Raw genomic sequence first — 24,647 nt, 5'->3', positions numbered from 1 at the left:
TTTGTCCCCATATTAGCCCATGTGGCAAGACACAGGTCAGACCAAGTGTCAACCAAACAGTGGGTCAAGTGCCAGGCCTCTTGGCAGGTCCTGTAAGGGAGAGCCTGGGTCAGGCCACCTATCAGCCACCTGTCAGGACGCGAGCCCTGACTTGGCATCCAGAAATTAAAGCCATTGAACTGAGTACGGAACTTGGGTCTCCATCCAAGGGCCCTGCCCCGAGGGAAAGGGAAGCACGGGTGGGACGTGGTACCAGATCCTACCTCTCCCACTTCCCGACAAGGAATCCTGGGTTGCAACTTGAGACTTGAAACTTCTAAAGCTTCAGTTAACAAGCTGAACGATACCTGCCTCCAGGGGCTTTGGGTCCCCAGGCACTTAGCAGAGGGCCTAAAAAAGAAGAAAACACTGGACACACAGCATTGAGGAGCCCTAGGGCACTAAGGGACGGCCAGGTAAGCACTTGGCAGGAGAGAGTGGTCAGGGCAGCAGCGGGTAAAAGGGGGGGCTTCGGTAACCCCTGGTGATGGAACAGGTAGGAGACCATGGGGGGGGGGCAGGCGGGGGCAATTGAGCCGCCGAAAGAACTTGCTAAAGATGCTCGGACTGGCCCTCTCCTCTTTGTAATGTTCCTGAGTGGCACACATAGGACATTTTGAGCTGGGTCGACTCTGAATGGCCCTACACAAGACAGGAAGCTCATTTATTCGAATGGCACATCCCAGGCTCGCCACGGATGGTCTAGCACCAAGACAGCCCTTTATTTGAGATCAATCTAACATCCTACCCCTACTCTCAGGTACCAGAGTCTCGGGCACAAAATATGGAGGCACTTGAACCGGCACAAGTTCTTGTGAACACGAGCTGTCAAAGTCCTACCCACCCTAGGGGCGCCTGGGTGGCGCAGTCGGTTAAGCGTCCGACTTCAGTCAGGTCAAGATCTCGCGGTCCGTGAGTTCGAGCCCTGCGTCGGGCTCTGGGCTGATGGCTCAGAGCCTGGAGCCTGTTTCCGATTCTGTGTCTCCCTCTCTCTCTGCCCCTCCCCTGTTCATGCTCTGTCTCTCTCTGTCCCAAAAATAAATAAACGTTGAAAAAAAATTAAAAAAATAAAAAATAAAAAAAGTCCTACCCACCCTTCATGGCACCAGATGTCCCCTTCGCACATGCCTCCTTCCTAGTGCCTCTCATTGGATCCCATTCCCGTTCTCTCTCCCCCAGCGAGTCGTGCCTTCCACCTAAGCTGGGACTAGGTCTGATTCATCTCTCCCTCACCTCCCCAGGGAGTAGCAAAATGCCTAGCGCAGATAGGGAATGTGTGAATGAATGAATGAATGAATGAATTCTTTCAGTGCAGTTTTAGCTGTGCGCCAGCTCCACATGAGCCAAGAGAGTCATATGGCTGCTTACAAATGCGTGACCTCAGTTAGGCTGCATCAATAGAGGTATAGTGACCAGAGCAATGGAGGGGAGGGTGCTTCTCTGTTCTATGCTACTCAGAAAGAATGCCCAGAAGAGGGAGATGAGAATGGAGGTAGAGTCTTTTTTTTTTTTTTATGTTTATTTATTTTTGAGAGAGAGACAGAGCACCAGTGGGGGAGGGGCAGAGAGAGAGGGAGACACAGAATCCCAAGCAGGCTCCAGGCTCTGAGCCATCAGCACAGAGCCTGATGCAGGGCTCGAACACACGAACCACGGGATCACGACCTGAGCCGAAGTCCGAGGCTTAACCTACGGAGCCCCCCAGGCGCCCGGAGGTAGAGTCTCAAAAAAAAAGTGCCCTGAAAGTATTCAAGAGAACCAGGGAAAGGAGCTTCAGAACTATCTGTAAATGCCTGATGGGCTGACCCTTCTTCATCTGCCCCACCTTGTCCCAGCCAGCGGGGGTGTCAGGTGTCAGACTTCCCGACATCCCCAAGGGAAGGACAGAAGCAGCAGGTGGAGTCTCCGGGTTCAGCTGGTGGCTTCTGGACTGGAGCGTTATCCTGACCCGCATGTAGGCAGCTTGGCGTTGCTGGGTCAAGAGAATTGGCAAGTCTCCCTAAACAAGTACATTTAAATTCCAAATATAACTTCACTTCAACTTCATATCCCAAACTTATGTGTTTACTTCAGGGAGGAAGTGCTGTTTTGTGGTTTCCAGGACAATGCGGCTCATAATTTTTTCACACCTTTCAGAGCAGGTGACAGCTTGCTTACAAAACCTAATTCATTGCCACGCAGGGCTCCGAGCTGCACTTTAATACATGCACCAATAACACATCACAATGAGGTTAGAGACAGACACTCCCTCCCTCCACCCCAAAGAGGCATTTTCTGGATCCAGCCAGCCAAGAAGAGAGCCACGCCAAGGAGACACCTTGAGTGAGGCCTCCCAAAACTAGCAATAAGAGAGGGCTCCCCCTGTAATTTCCTCTAGGACCAAGCACCACCCCCTCACCCCCTCCCCAACTTAATTGCAGGAGGAATTGTTATGCTAATTAGCATTATTCACAGAGTTAACAGAGCACAGGGTCTAAATTTAGATTCCCTGCTGCAGAGGGGCTCCAAGTTCACTGGGGGTGGGGGGTGGGGGGTAGCTGACAAGGATGATGGTGGGGAAGGCAGGCCCCTGGGGTGTGGATGCTCAGGGGGGCTGCAGGAGAGTGGGGGGTGGGGGGCGCCGACCAGGCGCCCCTTGCCCCATCTTCAGGCCTACCAGGATCTTGAACTCCCAGTGGAAAGCTTTTGGCCCTTGGCAGGGAGGACTTTTTTTTTTTTTTTTTTCCGAGACGGCAAAATCCTTTGCCAACGGAATATTGAGCAGAAGAAAAGGGAAACCCATGTGTGCGGAGCGCCCGCTGCGTGCCAGGCCAGCTACCCAGATACAGTGTGGCCGAGCCCTGGCTCGCATCCAGGCCTGACTGTGACTTACAGGCTGGGTGGCCTCAGGAAAGTTACTTTGCCTTTCTGGGCCCCAGTGTCCTTCTCCTTTGGAGGGATCCTAATACCCACTTTACAGGGCTGCTGGAAGGGAGAAAGGGCCAATGATGAGAGAAGCACCAGAAACAGGTCCTGGCCTGCAGCAAAAGGTACCTGCTCCCGGGATGATGGTGATAAAGGAGAAGGAGAATTTGGAAGCAAACCACCACCCTGGGAGGAAGGAGTTATTTTGTTTTGAAAGAGAGAGAGAGAGAGAGAGGGAGGGAGGGAGAGAGAGAGAGTGCACGCAAGCTGGGGAGAAGCAGAGGGAGAAGGAGAGAGAGAATCCCAAGCAGGCTCCATGCTGTCAGCACAGAGCCCGATGTGGGTCTCGAACTCCGGTACCGTGGGATCACGACCTGAGCCGAAATCAAGAGTCAGACACTTAACTGACTGATCCACCCAGGCGCCCCCGGGGAAGGAGCTATTAGTCTTGTTTGATGCATAAGGAAATTAAAGCTCAGAGAGGTTGTGGGGCGGGGTGGGGGCACTGCCCAGGGTCAGAAGATGTCCCAGAGCCCTGATCCCTGCTGAAGGGAAGACCATCTCAGCCCAAGTCTGGCCCACCCTCCTGTGACAGCCCCCACCTCATTGCCTCATGAGAATGAAAGTCCAAGATGCATCCAACAAAGAGAAGGCAAAGCTAGGCTGGGGAGGTCCTGCCTCCTACCTCTCTCTCTATCCCTGACATCATAGGGAAGAGCAGAGGTGGCCCGGCGACTGGTACACCTGGGCCCTCACGTGAAATGGGGACCGCAGCAGTGCCCGCTTTATGGGGCTGTTGCAAGGATTCGGTGAGTTACTCTATGTGAAGCACTCAGAACAGAGCCGGGCACATATTAGGAGCCAATCACTATGCAATCCTGGGAGTCTGGAGGCCAACCCTGCCTAGGACCCTTGCCTTAAGATCCTACCTTGAGCTTCCCAAGACAGTTTTCACTGTCAGCTCCCAGTGAGTGGGACTTTGATGAAATGCCTGAGACTGGGGAGCGTGGGACCTTCCTTCCCTCTGAGAAGAAAGAAAAAAGGTCTTAGATCTGAAGTTCTACCCCGCGCCGTCCCTGTAAGTCTGCAGGCCCCCAACACACCCGGGGCCCCCTGAGGCTTGCCCCCTCTGGGCACGGAGTCTGCGTGAAGGCTTTGGATCCCACAGCAGTCAGGAGACACGGGTTCAAGCCCTGGCTCAGACCCCCACTAGCTACGGGCCTCAAAGCAAGTCTCTGGGCCTCATGGAGCCTCAACATCTCCATCTTTAAAATTAAAAGGAAAAATCCCTCCAAAGCAGGTTGGCTGCACAGATGAAAGAAGACAAGGTGACGTTGCTGATGAAACCGGCAAGTTCCCGGCAAACGGGAGGGATGCATCGCTAGTGTCCCCCCGAGTGTGGTCCCAGGTGCGCAGCGGGCAGGTAAGAGCCCTCTGGCAGGTGCAGCTGCGTGAGGATGAATGGGGGGGGGAGGGGCTGCATTCTCGGGCCTCCCCCACCACGGCTATGGCTCCTCTGTCCTTGACCACCCTTCTTTAGTCCCGTGAATGCTGTAGCGTCCCGGTGTATACCCCCATCCCTCCGCCTCCCACTCTGCGGGGCTCTGGCCCCCCAGCAGGCCCTCGGGTACCACCTCGGGCTCTCAGAAGCCATCTCTGGCTCCGTGCTCTCCCCCACACCGCAGACTCATCTATCCAGCTCCCTCTGGGTCCCCCGCTGGCATTTCCAATCCAGCGGGGCTCCGAGCTCAGCTCACCAGCCCCGCCCCCTCCAGTCCCCTCCCCATCTTCAGTCACCGATGCTCACATGTCCCCAGCAGCCAAAGCCAGAAGCTGGGAGTCCTCCTGGATTCTTCCCTGCCTCCTGCGTGCCGCCACCAATCAAGTCCTCCCACCTCCACCTCCGAAATGGTCCTTCAATCTAGCCACTGCTCCCCAGCCCGGGTCCAGTCCTGCTCATGTCACTCGGACTAAGGTGCAGCTTCCAACCCATTCTCCCGGCACCTGCTTTGTCTCCTGCAAGCCATACTGCGGTCAGTAAGGCCCTCCTAAACAGGGTATCTCAATGGCCCTCCCCTGCTTAAACAACCCCCAAGGCTTCCTATGGCCACGGGCCTCAGTCCAAACTCCTGGGCAGGCCCTACAAGACCCCATCATGAACGCCAAGGTCTGGTGCATTCTGTCCTTGAGCTGTAGGAGGGCTTGGGGGAGGAGGTGAGTCACACACGGCATGGATATTTGACTTAGGCTTGCTGAGCTCCGTCTGCGTGCCGGGTTCCGTGCAAAGCACTCGCGAGGGGCGCTTCCTCACTGAACATTTACCACGAGCCTCTGAGGTGGGCACTATGGTTATGTGATGGACAGAACACCAGCCCCCCAGTGATGCCCATATGCTAACCCCTGGAACCGTGCGTATGGCGAAGGAGACTTTGCAAGTGTGATTAAATTAAGGATCCTGAGTCGGCGAGGTTATCCTGGCTTATCTGGCTGGGCCTCATAAGAGAGGGAGGCGGGAGGGCCTGAGACAGAGAAGGGGATGTGGTGACAGGTGATACTGACTGGAGTGATGTGCCGTGAAGTTGGAGGAAAGGGTCATGAGCCAAGGAATAAAGGTGGCCTCTGGAAAGGCAAGGGTTCTCCCTGGAGCCTCCAGCAGGCACGTGGCCCGAGACCCCTTCATTTAACTCCGAAAGACCATTTTGAACTTCTGACCTCCAAAATTGTATGATGTGTGTTGTTTTAAGCCTCAGAGTTGGTGGTGATTTGTTACAGCCGTCACAGGAACCTAATACACGTTATCCCCTTTTTTCTGAAGTTTATTTTTTATTTATTTTGAGAGAGACAGACAGAGACAGAGAATTCCAAGCAGAGCCCCACGTGGGGCTCAGACTCATGAACTGTGAGATCACGACCTGAGCTGAGATCGAGAGTCAGACGGTTCACCGACTGAGCCACCCAGGCGCCCCTGCACGTTTTTACAGATGGGGGGAACTGAGACACGGAGAACTTCAGAAGCTGCCTGGTGTTCGATAGTGAGGAAGGGGCAGTCTGGATTCGAGCTCAAGCCCCTGGCACCAGAGTCCTGGGATGGGAATCTAGTGCAAAGGAAGGTAGAGAAACCTGGATCTGTCTGAAAGTCTTGGAATGAGTTCCCTGTCATCGGAGGTGTTCAAACGAGGCTGAACAATTATTTGCTGAAGTGTTCTAATAGAAATTTCTCTAGCAGGTGTATGTTTGCTCATACATGCAGTGGTTTTCAAATCACACAGGAGAGAGCTCCCTGGAATCCTTCATTAATATAATGCCAATTGAAGAGAAACTTCCTTAGATGGAGGGGGTGGAGGGGCCTTGCCTTCTAGGCTGCCCCTCCCCGCAGACCCTGTGGTACCTCTGCAGCCCTAGGGTTCCATGGAACAGTGTTTTACAAACACTGGTCCAGAGGCCCTCTGAAGTTCCTCCAGATCTGAGGTCCCAGGCACCTGGGGATTCCTCTGGAGACACACGACAGGGGACACGTGGTATCGCTCTGAGCCCCTGCAGTGGGGGCAGAAGCAGGGAAGGTTTAAAAGCTTCTAACAATTTTTAGTTACTTAATTTTCCCAGAGCTTTGTCAGGTCCCCATAACTTAGGGTTTATTTGCTTTCTCTTGAATGTCACGTATAATTCTTGTCGAAATGTTTATTTGCCTAATGCAACTTTTAGTGCCTGGGTAATTTATTCCCCCTGGTTGCCAGCCAGGAGGAAGGAAGGCTACTTTTAGCCTCTGGCTCAATTGTGGAAAGTAATATAGCAGAGCCCCCAGTCTTTCAGCTCCGTGACACGATGGGGTGTCTTCAAAGCCACATACCTTTCGCTGCGAAAAGCAAGGCCCACTCCGCTTCAAGGCCTCCTGCCCCTCCCACACGGTCTACGCGCTCAGTTCTGCCCGGAAATGGGAGTTTTGTTTTCTGCAAAAAAAAAAAAAAAAAAAAAAAAAAAAAGCAGCCGATGAGGAGGTGAATTGTAGCATCATATGCCCTCAGGGGAGGCAAGAATCAATTCTATGGATACAATGTTGTTTCCAAATTGAATCAATTCCAGGAGTTCTGAGGAAATTCGATTCAACCAGCACTAATTGAGCACCTACTATGTGCCGGGCCATCTGCTGGGCTGGGGACTCGGCAATAAATAAACCTGCGTGCCTGCCCTCCGGGGGCTGTTGGCCAATTGGGAGACAGGTGTATAAACCAATAACTGCAGTGTAATCCGGGCTGTAAAAGGGCAGCAGACAGAGTGTTGGACAATGTGGGGAGAAGGATCCACACCGGTCCGGGAGCCGACAGAGTTCACAGGGCAGTGTGGGGCACAGTCTCGCATTGTCCCTGGGGGAAGAAGGGAAGGCATCGCAGACATAGGGGCGTGTTATAACGAAAAGCGGATTGGTCTGGAGTGTCCTGTGAGGAGCAGTGGGGACGTGGGCTGGAGAGGTGGAGGCCAGGCCATGTTAGGCTTCGGATGTTGTCCAAGGATTTTGCTGTCCCTCGTAGGCAATGGACAGCCATCGACAGTTTGCGTTAGAACGGTATTGTGGCCACAGTGCCGGAGTGAAGCGGGATAACACTGACGCCAGATGTGTTGACCTTGGGGGCCCGGAGGGGGGGGAGGAGGCTTTGCAAGAATGCAAGAGAGAGGTGGCAAGCTAATCCAAGGCAGTGTGGATGGAGAGGGGAGGAAAGAGCATGCATCCGAGAGATTTGGCATCCATTCGATGTGGGAGTGAGGGACAGAAAGGGGTCACGGATGCCATTCCTGGATTTGGAGCACTGACAGAGACCAGGTCTGTGGGCAAGAGGAGGCCGACTCTGGACACGTCAGGTCTGAGCAGACTGATGACGCCCCATGGAGAAGGATGACCCGGTGGCTGTTGGAAACGAAGGTCTGAGAAGGGCCTATGTGTGCCTGGCTTGCTGGCCAGAGAGGACTGGGGCAGGCTGCACAGACCCGGGGGCCCTGGGCAGGGCTGGGGCGGCTGTTTTCTGCACCCCAGGTGGCACTGGCTTCTCCACACCCCACCAGAGGCAGCACACCTAGGGCAAGAACTTCCTGAGGCTTCGAGGTCCCTTCAGAAGTGGGGGAGGGAGTCACAGTGGGGGGCCCCAGGTCTCCAAAAGGACAGGAGAGAAATGAGGGTACATAAAGAGATGATGGGCTCCCAGAAATCTAGAGCAGGGTTGCACTGGAGGGCGACTTACGAGGGGACCCAAAAGGACCCCTAATCTCCTCCAGATCCAAGTGTCCCAACAGCCTTAAGGGGTGGGCTGTGATCAGTGTATAGGAGTCCCAGGAGTAGAGAGTCAGGGCCACCCTCCCAGGGTAGAGCAGGGACTGCCAGCTTCCAGAAACTTCTGGAAGTCTCACTGGGGTCATCTGGGCACAGTCAGGGATGTGCATGCTCAAGACAGGAATGGGAGTTGAGGAAGGTTTCTGACCACTGACTCATTGGCGTGACGCCCCACAGGGAAGAGCGGCTTCGTGGCCGGCAGTGTAGACCTCAGAATCAAGCTAAACCTGAGTTCAGATCCTGCCTCTGCTACTGACAGAGGTGACCCAGAGAAAACCGCTTAACCATTCTAGGCTTGCTTCCTCTTTTTTTTTTTTTTTTTTTTTTTTTTTTTTAGTGATTTCCTCCCAGTTTTACTGGGATGTAACTAACATATAATAGTGTATGAAATATGCAGCATAAGGATGTGACTTACATTTATTGTTACATGACGACCACTGTTAAGTTCGGTTAACATCCATCATCTCATACCGTTTCTTAATCTAAATAGAGAAATACTAATAACAGTGCCCACCTCATGTAAGTGTTAGAAAAATAAAATGAGGTGGGCACAGTACCTGGTATTTAATAAGTACTCACTAGGCAGGTGACTCTTTTTTTTTTTAAACATTCTCACCTTTATTATCCCCTTTCTATCTCATAAAAGAAACCCCGAAAGCCAGAGTGTGTGACATGTGCAGCCGTGTCCAGAGAAGACCCGAATCTGGCAGAATCCATTGTGTGTTCTAATCCTGGGAAGAAACATCTCTGCTGTAAAGTAATTCATGAGGCCCAAGCAGGCATGAAGCCACTCCAGGCTCTGACCGCCTCCCCGTGGTGCACACAGGCAGAGAGCCAAGGTCGCACCCTCAAACCGTGGTGGTCCGACTGTGGGAACCAGCCATCCCAGGACCACACCTCCAGCTCATTCTATTGTAAGGTCAGCTCTAGCCTGAAGCAAAGAGTCTCCTTCCCTCCCGGGGAGACTTATGGCCAGCGAGGGTCTGCTCCCTGGGGCTCCTCTGTAGGAATTGGCTCTGACTGGGGACGCACAGACTCCCCAAGGGGGATTGGCAGAGGAACCCCCTTCCGATGGCCCAAGGCTGTAGGCTCCCATTTCCTGGGCACCCGGTAAGAGTCGTCCCAGTGAATGCAGCAGCCGACTCTCCACATTTGTGCCAAGGAAGAGAAACCCTCAGATAACAAAGAACCCGAAAGTCGTTGCTAATCACATTTGCATAATATGATTTTTTTTTTCAGCAGATTTACCTTCCTAATTACGCTTGTCTCTAGCCGATATTAAAGTGATTTTGCATTCCCCGAGCAACGGTGATGAGCGAGGCCACTCCAGAGGCGGGTGAGGAGCTGGGCTAAGTCATCCTGGAAGCTGGGGTTTTGCCACAAAGTGGATAATTCCCAGGTGAGGAATTAATAAGGCCCACCCACATTCCTGTTGGGGAGAAAAAGTAACAACAGACTTTGCCCCTATGGAGACCGCACATGAATTCGGGCAAGTTTCCCGAGACTGAGCACTCAAGAAAACGAAGCCAGAGCTTGGAAGGCTCATTGGCCAATCTACACAGCCACCAAGGTCAGCTTTATCCGGGCCCAGGCACATGGCACTCCACTGCCTCTCATTGGTCTTCCAAGGTGGCTCTGCCTGAGGCCAGACCTGGATTCCTGTCTCCAACAGGACTGGCCCAGTTGGGAACCAGTCACCAGCCACCCCCTTCCTGGGAGGTGAGGAGCACGGATTGCGGAGGAAGGGCCTGGGTTCACATCCCGGCGCCTTCTCTTAAGGGCTATATGACAAGCTGTGTTTCAGTTTCCTCCTCTGTAAATGGGTGTGGTTTTAGCAGCTACCTCATAAGGCTGCTTTCAGGATTGAATTTATGCATGTGAAGCACTTGGAACACATATAGAAATGCCAGCACCAAATTCTGCTATCACTGCCTCTACTATTATCATTATTGGGATTGTTGTTCTTGTCTCATTTCCATGTCCTAGAGGAAGGATCCTGGAGGGGAAAGGTCATACCCGTGCTCTTGGACTCAAGTCCTCGCTTTACCCCCATGGAGGCCCCTTCAGCTAGTGCAGGACGGTCAGGTTCAGGGTCATCAGTACGCTATTCTTTTCTCTGCCTTCCTTCCCCCCCACCCCGCCCCCCACCTGAGCCCAGCATGTGGTCACTGCAGGTTTCTCTTTCTGACTCATTAGTCCTGAAGCTGTTCTGAAATCCACGCTCAGGACTGGTTCTAATTCTAGGGCAAGGGCAGGCTTCCTTACCATTTCCACCTCCAGAAGCCCCACCATCTTTTCTGTGCCCGCCCCTCACTTTAAGGTCACAGTGAAGGAACTCTGTGCTATAAACCTGGAGTCAGGGGGATCTGGGTTCGAACTCCAGCTGAATCACTTTGTAATCGTGGAACCTCAAACAAATCACTTAACCTCTGAGTTTAGATTTCTTTGCCTTTAGGATGGGTTCTTGATACTCGCCCTCTGTAAGTTTCTGTGAAGATTGAATGAGACAATGTACATCTGTTTGTTAAAGTAATGATAACCGCTGTAACACATATGTCCTGAGATTCAGCAGCTTATCATAATAGAAGTGCATTTCTCATTTATATAATAATTGAGTAAGATTGTTTCTGTTTATGGGGCGCCTGGGTGGCTCAGTCGGTTAAGTGTCTGACTTGGCTCAGGCCATGATCTCACGGTTTGTGGGTTCAAGCCCCACGTTGGGCTCTGTGCTGACAGCTCAGAGCCTGGAGCCTGCTTTGGATTCTGCGTGTCTCTCTCTGCCCCTCCCCAGCTTGCGCGCTCTCTCTCTCTTTTAAAAATAAATAAACACTTAAAAAAAAAAGATTGTTTCTGTTTAGTGGTGGCTTTCCTTCACGTGGTGATCTGGGGACCCGTGCTGCTTCTAGGTAATGGCCTTGCCCTCTCCTAGAGGCAGGAAGCCCTCTGCATCCAGCCAATGGACAGGAGAGAGAAGTGGAGAAGGCAGAGCTGACGCTCATCCACCTGGGCCCAGAAAGAACACACATGATCTCCCCTCACATTCCATTAATGAGACCAAGCTAGGACCCCATCTAGAGGTAAGAAGGGTTAGAAATAGAAATGGTTCCTGGCTGGGTAGCACTTCCCAGTGACAGCTCTCCAGTATGGGAGGGGAAGGCGGCACAAGCCTACAGTCAAGGCTGCTCAAGTCTACGAGCACTTACAGAAGTATCTCGGGTGCGGAGCAAGTGCTCCAACGGCTACTTCTGCTGCCACCAGGACCACCTCACCACCACTATTGTTATTTATGAATGGCTGCCCTGTGAAATTGAGATGACAATACCAATCTTACTGGGTTTTGACGAGCATTGAATATAGATGCGAGCACACGAATGTTACTGCCTGTCTCTTCCTCCTCCCACGTCTAAGTCCCCAACTGCCCCTACAATAACTTCCTAGGGTGCTTCTCTGAGGCTGAGCTCCTGCTAGGAGCTACCCGTGGGGCTCAGTCCCTCCTAAACTGGAAGCCAGCTCTTCCCACCCGCTCTACCTGCACCCCAAGGTTGTCTAGGGCACTTGTCCTTCTTCCTCACCATCCTAGGAGCCACTAGAGATGTTCCCCGGGTCAGGTTCACCCGATCTATTCACGGTCAGAACAGAATGCTCTCTGCCTGCTTCTCTCTGGGGCTAAAAGGACTCTCAAAGTAAGAAAAAAAAAAGGGATTTCACTCAATACCTCCCGTTCCCCCATGACTATTTCTTTTCTGATACAAATGCTGTTTCAGGTGGTTGTTTTCCAAGTCCCCTCTCACCAGCCCACTCATTCAGGTTCCATTAATTCCCACGCCCTCCCACTTTCCTCTGGACTGTTTACTATGGGAAGGATTTTATTTGCAGGAGCAGATCTCCCAGAAGTTTTGAGTCGCCCATTCAAACCTGGCTCTTCCCTAGGCACGTGGTTGGCTCAGTTGGAGGAGTATGCAACTCTTGATCTCGGGGTCGTGAGTTCAAGCCCCACGTTGGGTGTAGAGATTACTTTAAGCAAATAAAATCTTTTTTTAAAAAAATAAATAAGTAAATAAGTAAACATGGCTCTTCTTAAAACCAGGTTGTTAGAGGGCAGAGTGGGCTTCCCAGACAGGCGGTGGGGCTGTTCATGTGACCTTATATTTTTATCACTTTACAAAAGGGAAAAGGAAGAGGCTCATGTTGGAGACACAGACACAAAGCGTCTTCTAGGAGGAAGGTCGGAGGAGAAATCCAAAGAAAAGGATGGATAAGGCCAGACAGGGTTCATCAAATATGCATTCCACTTCACTCTCTTCCTCCAGAATGATGCAGTGGATTTGAATTCTCCTTCTGCTTCCCTGGCCATGTGGTTTTCAACAAGCATTCAACTTCCCTGAACTTCAGTTTCTTTATCTATAAAATAGGTCCCAATGCCCACTTCACAGAATTATGGAGACAATTAAACAAACTTTCTTTCTTTCTTTTTTTTTTTTTTTTTTGCTTATTTATTTTGAGAGAGAGAGAGAAAGCACCAGTAGAGGGGGGGAGGCAGAGAGAAGGCAAGAGAGAGAATCCCAAGCAGGTTCCGTACTGCCAGTGCAGAGCCCGACACGGGGCTCGAACCCACAAGTCGTAAGATCACGACCTGAGCCAAAGTCGGACGCTCAGCCGACTGAGCCACCCAGGCACCCACAAACTTAATATATGCAAGGCACCTACTTCAGGGCAGGATGCTTAGTAAGGTGGCCAAGAAATGGTGATTCCCTCTGCATTCCTCCTTCCAAAGGAAACACAAATTAAACTTTCTGAGCCTGAGGTTAACTGGTATTTTTCTAATAAAAAAGCACTTTTTCTGAGGACAAAAAGTGGCACCCTGATAGTATATCTTTAAGTAACAGAACCTTTGCAATGTTGCTGAGGCTGTGTCAGGGCCATGAGGCACAAAAAGAGCAGCCACAGAAGAAAAACATCTTGTACAAACTTCATATTTAGTTGTCAATATTGGATATTTTATCTGCAAAGCAACAATTTTATACAGTTCCATCTAAATCAAATTGTAACAATAATAAATGCTTATATAGTACTTACTACATAGTCAGCCTTAATCCGAGCATCTTAGGACTCATTAAATCCTTACAACAACTCTGGAGGGTGGATAGTACAATAAGTTCATTTTATAGCTGAAAAAGCTCAACACAGAGAGGTTACATGACTTGTCTGAGGTCACACAGCCAGTGAGTGGCAGAGCTGGGATTTGAACCCGGGGAGTCTAGCCCCAGAGGCCGTGATTTCAGCCTCTACATCTTCCTGCCTCTAATATGAATAATTGAAAAGCCTCCTGAGGAAGGTCGCCTATATCCATTCCGCTCTCAGATGAACAGCAGGAAAGGAAGCTGCAAGGCTGGGTCAGCAGGGATGCCAGGGGGGAAGAGAGAGCAGCTCTCACCCAGCAGTCAGCCTGCAGTCCTTAGCCCGCCCCCAGGAATACGAGGCAGGTACTGGCGGGCACCCGGCCCCACCCTCTTTCCTGAGCATTTCATTTCCCTGTCCTTTGTGGCATGACTCTCATAAAACTATTCATTTCTTAATTCTGACGGCAGAAAGGAATTTAATCAAGTTGCTTGAATATGACGACAGCCTCCCGCTAAGCCAGCTGCCTCCCGAGGGTCATTGGGAGACAACGCCCTGTTAATATTTAGCTCCAACAGCAAACATTATGGCTTTCAATTTAGAAGATTATGCTTCTGGTTAGTTATGTATCATATGTGCGCGCGCGCTCTCGCTGGGTGGCTCATCTCATCAGCGCGGGAGCATTTTGCCAGGGTTATAAAAAATGCCATTTTCTCTGCGAGCCCTTTCCACTCAGTGATCCAGTGAAGTAACGTCGAGATCAAAACCATGTTCTGAAAAATAATTGATCTATTCAGCAGCTCACAGGCCTGCATTCCAACTGCCCAAAAGAGCCATTTTCAGGAGAAGCCAGGGGCCAAGGTGGGAGGGGGGCTGCAGTCCTCCGCCGCCCTGGTCTGCGGAGCTTGAACCTCAGAGGGAAGCTTGGAGCTGTCCGTGGTGCTGAACCCAAGCTGTCCCAGAATTGCCAGCGAGTGGAAAACGAATACTGGCTAGAGGGACTGACGGGCTGATTGTCTGGGGAGCTGTGCCTATTCTAGGGTCTTGGATCATTACATTTTCCTTCTTTCCAGAGCTCCCAATCCTCTCTCTAAATCTGGACCCAATACTCAAGTGCCTTCTCTTGTGCTTGCTCTCTCTGGTGGCTGCCTTCGTCCTGAGGAGCTCATTCCTTCTAGTCATTTCGTGATTTTTCTTTCTTTTTCTTTCTTGTTTGGACTCTCGCTTAGGATGACACAGAGCCTCTGGTGGGTCTGAGAAGCTTAATGTTCTAGAAATACAGACCCATCTCCGTTCCCTTTAATCAAGCTTCCTCTCCCTGAAATTCTCTGTCTCATTATCATCTCCAGCCCCACCTGACTCCTTCCTTCTCTCCCCTCCCGCTTTCTCTACCTCTCCTTCCTTCTTGACCCTCTCAGTCTCTCTTTCTCTCCCTCCATCCTCCCTCTCTTCTCTAAACCTCTCTCTATATATCCGCCCCCAGTCAGAAATCCCTCTTTTTCCCCCTTTCTGCCCTCCCTCTTCTGTCTCTTTCACCGTCTCTCCCAGTCTTTCCATCTCTTTGTCTCTCTCCATTACACGTTCTCTTTTTCTCTCTCTTTTCTTCTCTCCCTATTTTTCCTTCCTCTCTATTTCCCTCCCTCACTCTTCCAAGATTCCCCTTCTCTCCCTGCTTTGTCCCTTTCTCTCTCTTTGCCTGCATCTCTCTTTCCTTGCCACCCCCCTCCATCTCTCCTTCTGTCTCTCCCCATTTCTTCGTGTGTCATTTATCTCCTTCTCTCTTTCTCTCACTCATTCCCTGCTACCTTCTTCCCTCTCTCTCTCCCTTCCCCCTCCCATCCTGTCTTTCTCTGCACACAGATCTCTCTAGGAGCCCCCAGCTGCCTGGTGAATTCATTTCAGCAGCCATTATGGATCAGCACCTGCCCTGATACTTGGTGGGGAAGATGAGTTTGAGATAAGATGGGCTGTTTCAATCTCAGCACATCTGTAATTGCATTACCATTAAATTGCACCATTTTCCAAAGGTGAGAGCCCAGGGCCCTTGTGCTGAGAATCTTCTGTAAATCCACTGCCAAGTTCTGCATGATGTGGAAGCCCCAGGCAGAGGGGAGAGGAGACCTAGTTTGATTTGACCACCATATTAATCCCTCCTTGTCTTCAGGATCTCTTGTTTTCCATTTTATTTCAAAGGTAAAACCTTTGAAACCCTGGAAACCATTATTTCCAAACTTCTCATCTCACAGATAAAGAAACTGAAGCTTAAAGAAAGGGAATTGCCCAAGGTCACACAGCCATGAGCCACTGAGTCTGCAGATGTCCCTCACCCTGCAGCCTTCATGCAAGTTAGGACTATAGCAAGAAAAGGCGGGCAAAGGGCAAAAACAGGATCCATACTTTTCAGGTTCCAGGAGGGATGACCTTGATCAAATATGCAAGGATCTGTCATATCTAGTGGGAAGGATACAAAAATGGTACATGGGTCAGAGGATAGCTTGGCCAGGGATACAGGGAACAGGATTCAGCCCCAAGGAGAGGACAGAGCTGGCGAAACCTGGATGGGGATTGGGCGCATTCATGCTCCAGACAGATGGGGCCAGTATCAGGGCAGGACTCTGATTCCAGCTGGGAGACACAAGCAGGAGAACCTGGGAGACACAACCAGGAAATCAATGCAGAAGGTGGCACGTAAACCAGGGCACATAAATACAGGGGCTGGGAATGGGGCCCTCCCAGCTTGTGCCTGTAGAGGGAGAAGCCTTGATGCAAGGGAAGCAGGATGCATATGCTAGCCGGGCAGTGGATTCAAGTGGAGTCAGTTTGACTCAGAAGGGGAGTCAAACACACGCTATGGGTTGGACATCAAGAGGGGCTCTGGATAAAAGGCTATGAGAGAAAAGCAGATGAACGTAGGGAAGGGTCAGTACTGGCACAGAGCACCAAGCAGAAGAGTGCCAGGAGGCCAGGGAGGGTGTCACCTGGCACAGGGGTCCATTTCCTTAGGCTCTGCTCTGCTTGGTCGGCGCCCCGGCTCCTGCTTTTTAGGGAAAACAGATGCAGAATCATACACAGTCCAGGCTGGTTCTGTACTAAGGGATCACTCCCAGTGCCCACCTTCTGCTGTCCAGCCTGAGGACGTCTGGTAGGGTCTGGGAGCCCAGTGTTGCCCACTCCCTAGCCCCCTGCACCGATGGCAGCAGGAACTGAAACAGGCAGGCTGGGCAGATACAAGTCCCGGGCACATCATTCCCAGCTCCAGGGCTGGGAGGCCAGCGAGCAAACAAACAAACAGCCAGCAAATGTGTCCCCGTGCCCCGGGGTCAGCTTGCCACAGTGGCTACACCTGCTTTGGCAAAGCAGTCACTTTGAAGCCCAGCCTGATGCACAGAGTGTGCAGCACTCAGGGACAAAATTGGGGGGTTTAATGATGTGAAATAGCTCCGCGTGTAATCTGGGTGAGCTACACGGGCTGCTGAGAGACTCTAAAAGCTTCCCAGGCCGGCCTGCCTCTGAGGCTGGCCCATTATGTTGTTTGCTGCCTTGTGATCAGGATGAAGCCAGCCTCTGCCAGCCCCAGTTCCATGCACACTGCTCCTGTCCCCCAACTCCAGGCACCCATGGGGCCCCCACCACAGGTCATCGGGCACAAGGTTGGCTGCCCCAGCAATTCTTAGATAAATCAATTAGGATAAATGAGCTTGGTGATGTATGATGCCCTTGCTCCACTGCGTGCCTTGTGAACTATTAGTTCTCCGGAGAAGATTAATTACGGGACTGCCATGCTAATGCTCTTTTAATGGAATCTGTTATTTAAGCTTAAGAGCAGGTATCGAATGTATGGGAGTTAGATACCTGTTATGTGCATCCCAAATCAGAAGCGATGGATGAAGCTAACCTCAGAGGGACCTGTTGAAACACAAGGAGAGCCAATAATCACTCTGAACCCTGCAGAAGGTTGCACCAAGTCCTGGTATGTTTTCCTGGAACTGATTGCATGTATTTGTGGAATTAACTTTTCACCCTACTTGGACAGGAACTCTTATATTGGTAGACATGGCATGGAAAAATAGAAGGGCCGTCAAAGAAGCTGGGTGAGCTTAAAGAAGCCATGGAGTGGGATGTAGACAGAAAAAAAAAACATATTTGGTTTAGGGTCATATTAACAGAGATATAACACCATGAGTAAAGGAGGTTTTGGTCTTGCCCTATACAGTCCAGTTCAGCAGATGGAGTCATGTGTCCCAAGTGACATTGACTAGTGACATGAAGTGGACAAAGGCTACAATGAGAGATCTGAAAATGAAATCCTATGAAGGCTGCAGGGAGCTCCTGAGAGATTAGGATGGGGGGAGGCAGTGGTTCTCAGTACTGGCTGCTTCTTTGAATCACATGGGGGAACCTTTAGAAAACACCAATGCCCAGATCTCCTCCCCAGAAATTCCGATTCAGTTGGTCAGAGGGGGATGCAGGCATTGGTATTTTTTAAAATCTCCTCAGCTGATTTTTTTTTTAATTTGTTATGTTTATTTACTTTTGAGAGACAGAGACGCAGAGCGCGAGCAGGGGAGAGGCAGAGAGGGGGGCACAGAACCCGAAGCAGGCTCCAGGCTCTGAGCTGTCAGCACAGAGGCGCCCCTCCTCAGCTGATCCTAATGTACAGCCAAGTTTGAGAACCACTGCTCTAAAGGATGTCGCAGGTAGGAGGGATGGCATTTACCGTCCATGGCTCCAGAGAACAGAGCACGTGTGAATGGATGGAAGTTTTTGTCCTGATGTGTTGGCATCCGGTGGTGGTGGGCTAGCTGAGGAGGAAAATAAAGTGGACCAAGGTCGAACTCCTCTAAAGAGGGTGTTAGCAATTGACACACAGCAGGTAGGACAGAACAACCAGAGGGGCCACACGGAGGCAGAAATAATTTGCCACCAATCACACATTTGTCTACCGAACCTCTGTAAAGAACCACACGGAGACATCAACCTGGGGGTCCCATGGGAGTTAGAGGTGGTGTGACAGGTTTCTCTGGGCGGAAGCAACACTCCAGAGCTCTATGGAAGGGTCAGAACGTTATGGGCCAAAGGCAGCCTTGACCTCGTACATTCAGGACTCCAGCCAGTTGCCAGGGGAGCAAAGGCAGCGTGGTCCTGCCCCCACCCAGGACTGAAGCCAGAAACAGCAGGCACTCTGGCGACCGTGGGGAGCCACGCCAGGCTAGGCCCTCCTTCGTCCCCAGAAGGGAGGAGACAGAACCTGGTATGTTTGGGAGTCCCGAGAAGTCGAGGCAGGGGGTGATACAGGATGCTGGGGGGGGGGGGGGAGGCATAGGGCAGAGGCTGGAGCAGGAGCTCGGGGCTGTGTGGTGCTCGTTTCTCCAAGCCAGAGATCTGATGAGGCCTCAGTTTCATCCGCCAAATGGGAATGGCGACCTCTGAGCTGTTCCCCTGTCGTGGGGTGAGGGGGTGTAAGAGGTTTAGGAATATTACAGACCCCAAATGGGGTAAAGTCACCTTGTGCCCTGAGATGAAGCATGGTCCCCTAACACCTCCCCCATACCACACGAATATGCACACGTACACACAGACACAGACATACGAACATGCTCATTTACACACAACCTACAAGCTCTGCCATGTTTATTTCTCTGCTGTCATTCCCAAGACTTTGGTAAAATCTTGTTTAAATATTCCAGCCCAAGCTCGACCAGGCCAAAGTCTTTCTGTGCTGGGGCCAGAATAGCAAATCAGGAGTGGGGGGCCCCTTAAGGCGCACAGAAGGCGCACGATAAATATTTGGTGAAGGAAAGAATAAATGAGTGTATGGATGACCTTGCACCGTAATTGCAATCTTAACAATTCTCACACATAGAACACTTTACAGGGAGCAATGAGCTTTAATACATTTTGTCTCAAATAATCCTGTGACAGATATTTATTATTCCCGCTTTACAGATGAGGCATCTGAAGCTCAGAGAGTTTAAGTCACTTTCCCAAAGATACACAGCTAGTAAATGGAAAGGGAAGCTATAGAACAGAGACGTAAGTGAGGCTTGCACTTGTAACATGTCAAGAATTGTTTAGGGCCCCAGTGTCTGGAAGCTCCCCTAAGCTCCCCCTTCACCAACTCCCTTCCCTTTCTATCCCATTACCCTTCTTTTCTCCAGAGCATTTCTAACTACCGGACTGTAGTTACTAGTATATTCCTTTGTTACAATCTCTCTCCCGCCAGTAAGTAAGCTCAGGAGGGGGGGACTGTCCCTTCTGTTCACCACCACATGACCAGTGCCTAGCCCACAAACGTCCCACTGAGAAGCAATTCGAGTCTGGCCGAGGGACTGCTGTGGTGGGGCCTGATGGGGGGCTGGGAGGGTGGGGATATTCCTGGTGACACAGCTGACTCTCCTGTGCCCTCCTTTGCAAAGGTTCAGTAAACAAATGTGAGGCTGGTTACAAATTATTTCTGCCATCTTTCACACAATGGAGTTAACAGCTGGCTGAGCTACAATATACCAATTGTATAAATTTCAAGGGCATTTTCATGTTTCAATCTCCTTATGTATTTCAAGCTGACCAAACTTGTTCAGATTGCCATTAACTGCAATCCCATCACCTGGCTCACTGGGCAGGAAGGCAGTGGCTTGGGTTTAACTCCTCAAGGGCCATGGAGGGGAGAGCGGAGAGGGGAGAGGGGAGAGGGGAGAGGGGAGAGGGGAGAGGGGAAAGGTCTGGGGCTATCCAGGCAGAGAGAAGGGGCTGCTGTTAAAAGTTACTTAGCTGCTTTAATCTATAGACCTCATTCCTCATTTTCCTCCGGGGCCTCTGACCACCTTTCATCCAAATCTATATCTGGTCAGATCCTTCTCCCTTGGGACCTTAAAGCCATTTCCTGCTATATTTCCACCCAAACCAATGGCTGATAGAACCTCGCCTTAAATATAGTCCCACTTCAAATTCAAAAGCATGTGGTAGACACAGAGAAGGAGAGATGTTGAGAAAGTGGGGGCTCTGTTTGGAAAAGCTATAATCCAATGGAAGTAGGAGAGAAGGGGAACATTCAGGGCATTTTAGACCTGGCACAAAAACATACTCATCACTCTATTCCTAGTACCTGGCACAGAGGCTGGCACATCGCTGAGACTAAACAATGCTTCCTGAATAAATGGATGAACCAATATAACATAAAGACCATGCATGGGCTTAGAACCAGAGAACCAAATCTTGGTTCCACCGTGTTGTGATCTTGGACCAATCACCTGAGTGGTGGTTCCCTCATCTTTAACGAGCAGAGCACTCAGAGTGGGAAGGTGTCACATGACCCCCCCCCTCCGATTCCCCAGAGGGAGAGAAAATCCTGTATCTGTCAGCAACACGCCAGCACTGCCAAAAGGACATAAAGGAACTACAGAAATTGTGAAACAGAAGTCACAGTTCTATTTACTTTGTAATAATGCAAACTTCACAATTTGTAACTTCCAGATTAAATATGTGTGTGTGTGCGCGTGTGTGTGTGTATGTGTATATATGTGTGTGTGTATATATATAACCCTTCTGCTGCTATATCTCAGAAATCTGTAAACCTCAAACGTTGTAGTCCCACCACCGCCAAGGTCTATGAGATAGACGATGCTAGTGGGGTGTTCGTGACCGTCAGCCTAGCCAGGGGTGGGTGCTCCCTTCCCTGCAAACAAGGAGGGGACATTCAAGGAAGTACAGTTCACAGCTGACTGGGGGAAAGCTTCCTGGAGCACTGGGGCAAGCCCAAGGATACACAGGATTTGACTGCGTGGAGATGGGGTGGGTTGTTGGGCTCTGTCCTATCTCAGCCTCAGCCCAGAACAGCTTTGAGAATAACAACAACAAAATAACAATAATCACTGTATTGAGCAGATCCTGTGTGCCAGGTGCCACACTGATTACATACGTGCAGACTCTCATTTACTCTTTATGACGTTCCCCCAAAATAGATATTATTGTATTCTGAGATGGATCCCAATGATCCCCATCTCCTGGTAGTCACATAATAACACCTTGTGTAACAATCCCTTCACCTTGAGTGTGGGCTGGTGAGTTGCTTCTCATGAGTAATAACAGAATAGGGCAAAGGTGATGGCCTCATGCTTCTGGGACTGGGTTATAAAAGACTGTGACTTCATTTGCCCTCTCTCTCTCTCTGGCAATTCGTCACGAAGCAAGCTGGAAAGGCCCACGTGGCAAGAAACCGAGGGCAGCCTGCAGCCAACCACCAGTGGGGAACTGAGACCCTCAGTCTGACAGCCCTGGAGGAATCGAACGCTGCCAGCATCCTGCACATGGGTTAGGAAGTGGGCCCTTCCCCAGCACAGCCTTCGGATGAAACTACAGCCCATGACATTGACGTGAAACTGCAGCCCATTGACTGTAACAGACCCCGAGCAGAGGACTCAGCTAAGCCACTCCTGGATACCTGACCCCCCAAATCTGCAAGACAATAAATATATATGATTTTCAGCTACTAAATTGGGGGCGGGGGGGGCAGGGAGTGGTATTTGTTATGCAGCAATAGACAACTAATAACATTATTATTCCCATTGTATGGAAGAGGAAACCAAGGCTCAGAGAAATCACCAAGCTTGCCTGGGCCGTCCAGGGAGTAAGTAGAGGAGTCCAGATGAGAACCAAAATTTATCTGACCTTGAAGTCTGCATTCTTGCCCACCACACACTCCTGCCTCCTCTCTGGGGCTGGATACCCCAGAAGCTAATTGGCCTTCCCGTCACACATCCTGAGGCTCTATCATCAGCCCCTTGATGTACCTGTTCATGGCTCCCCTGCTCAGAGATTTGGCTTTATTGGGTTTTGAGGCTTCTGTCACTTCTTGGTGAGAGCCAGTTGATGTACATGGATCCATGACTTCTGGTGCCACCTTAGATGTACACACCAGCCTTGTGCCCTGCCTGGAGAAGGTGATGGGTGTACAAGAGACAGTGGCAAGGAGGGGAGGGAGGGAGGCGGTGGCAAGGAGGCGGGAGGGCCGATGGTCACATCCTTTGTAAAGCACCCCTAGCGCTTCCCTCAGCACCCCCCAAGCAGCATTCCTGAGCATTCCCTTGTGCCCACTCCACCCACCTTCTGGCTCTAAACAGCTTTGCCATAAGCAGCTTTGTCACACACATTTTTGCCATATTTTCACCGCATAACTAATTGGCCATAAGGCAATTTTGCCATCCCAGGTAACACCACAAAAAAAAAAAAAAAGAGGGGTGTTCCTTAAAAAGGACAGGATGATGGGGCACCTGGGTGGCGCAGTCGGTTAAGCGTCCGACTTCAGCCAGGTCACGATCTCGCGGTCCGGGAGTTCGAGCCCCGCGTCGGGCTCTGGGCTGATGGCTCAGAGCCTGGAGCCTGCTTCTGATTCTGTGTCTCCCTCTCTCTCTGCCCCTTCCCCGTTCATGCTCTGTCTCTCTCTGTCGCAAAAAATAAATAAACGTTGAAAAAAAAAATTAAAAAAAAAAAAAGGACAGGATGACACATGAAAAGTGAATACCAAAGTAAAAAAAAAAAAAAAAAACTATTGCAAAATGCAAAGTATTTGAATACATTTAAAATACGTGCAAATAAAAAAAAATAAAAAATAAAATAAAATATGTACAAATCCATAGCAATGCGGTGCGAATAGCTGGTTTTATTTGGTGGATTGTACCTTCACACTTGTCTTCGGGGCCTTTGGGTCGGAGTATTGCACGTGTCTCTTTGCCTGTGGGTTCATCGTTCTGTGCAGCGTCACACGCCTTCGATTCTCCCTAAAATTTCTTCCTTCCTAAGAGAAAAACCCGTTTCCAAAAACTAGGATGCGTGTTTGCAAATGAGGTTCGCATTGCAACATGAAAGCCTTCTGCGCTATTGTTTGTTCTTGGGATATTGTCGCACGTCCCTTGATAGACGTTCCAAAGCTGTCTGGCAGATGTGAGTTCAAACTCTGCACCACAATCCAGACGATCACGAGGGCTGAGATCTCTGTGGTATAAACATGGGGGGACCGGGTCCGCGGAGAAATGAAAACAAACTGTCAAATCAAACCGTCAACCAGTTATCTTCTCATCCTTTTAGGGCAAAATTGCCTTACACACAATTACTTACGGGGCAAAAAAACCGCTAGCAGCCGGGACACTGAAGGCGGAAGTGCTGGACACGCCCCCTTCCTGACCCCACCCTCGCCAGCAGTCGCTCAGGGACCCGCAAAGCCACCTGAGTCCCCAAGGCTACCTCACCCACGCCAGATTGCCGAAGGTCTGAGCGAGCCAGGACCGCATCTGCCCTGCTCACGGCTCTTCTCCGGAGCCCAGCACAGGCCTCGCCAGAGCAGGTGGACTCACTGACATCCCAAGCGGTCCAGAACCCAGGGAGCTGGCGTCAGCCGATGTGGTTCCGATCCCTGCTCTGTGTGACCCTGCGCCACCTCTTCAGCCTCAGTCTTCTCATCTGCAGAACGGAACCGGCGACAAAAATAACGAAGCTCGTAATCTAGTACCCGGCACTGTTCAACGCTTCACAGGTGTTACCCATTAACACGCTTACCAGGATTATTTCCTTAGTTGCAAAATCGGCAGAGCTCTGTATCGCGCAGAACTATTCGTTGGTGTAAAACATGCCGTTGGCGCATCGACCACGAAGAAAGAAAAATGCTCGCCCTTATAACCCACGCCCCGCCCCCGATCAGCACGCGCTTCCGGCTTCTAAGACTGTATCTTAGAATCAATGAAATGCACAGTGCCCACGTCACAGAGCTGTTGTGGGACGGAATGGGGTAATACCACGGCGCTCAATAAATGTTAATGGAACAGGCGGAGGCCAGGCTCCCATCCAGTGCTCTTTCCACTCTGCAGCCGCTGTCCACTCTGCTCTCGCTGCTGCACCCACGGCACAGCAGTACTGACCGGCAGGGAGGTGGCCTCGGGAGCCCTCCTACTGCACAATCTCTCGGCTCTAAGACCCCGTCTTTCCTGCAGCCGAGGGCAGCCGGCCCTGACTGCCCTGAGACTGCCCAGGACTGCCCTCCTGTTCTGCAGCTGTGGCCACAGGCAGCAGCCTGGGAGCCAGCCCGCAGCCCTGTGGGACAGCACTCAGCACTCCCAAGATGGCCCCCTCTGCGCCTCAGTTTCCCTCTACACGGCATGGGGCTGATGACTCCTGCTTCTTGAAAGCTGTGATGAGAAGCCCTCAAGACAATGTCTGTGACACTCTCACCTTGCTCAGATGCCAGGAGCTTGTCCCACCAGAATGAGGTCCCCTAGAC

General features: G+C 51.0%; 1 long non-coding RNA gene across 2 annotated transcripts; it reads right to left on the bottom strand.

Annotated features, from left to right (window-relative positions):
* Positions 1–23,067: 23,067 nt before the first annotated feature.
* LOC125173885 (uncharacterized) lies at positions 23,068–24,034 on the bottom strand. Of its 2 annotated transcripts, none has more exons than XR_007155178.1 (3): positions 23,930–24,034; positions 23,618–23,833; positions 23,068–23,368 (listed from the first exon to the last, which is right to left on the bottom strand). It is a non-coding gene; the product is annotated as an uncharacterized LOC125173885 (long non-coding RNA). The 2 variants fall into 2 exon arrangements; XR_007155179.1 differs by having other exon boundaries at positions 23,623–23,833.
* Between the last annotated feature and the right edge of the window lie 613 nt (positions 24,035–24,647).

The sequence above is a fragment of the Prionailurus viverrinus genome, chromosome C1 (assembly GCF_022837055.1).
Source record: "Prionailurus viverrinus isolate Anna chromosome C1, UM_Priviv_1.0, whole genome shotgun sequence".
Classification (NCBI taxonomy): Eukaryota; Metazoa; Chordata; class Mammalia; order Carnivora; family Felidae; genus Prionailurus; species Prionailurus viverrinus.
Note: the sequence above shows the minus strand (reverse complement) of the source record. Positions and strands in the feature narration are given on the sequence as shown.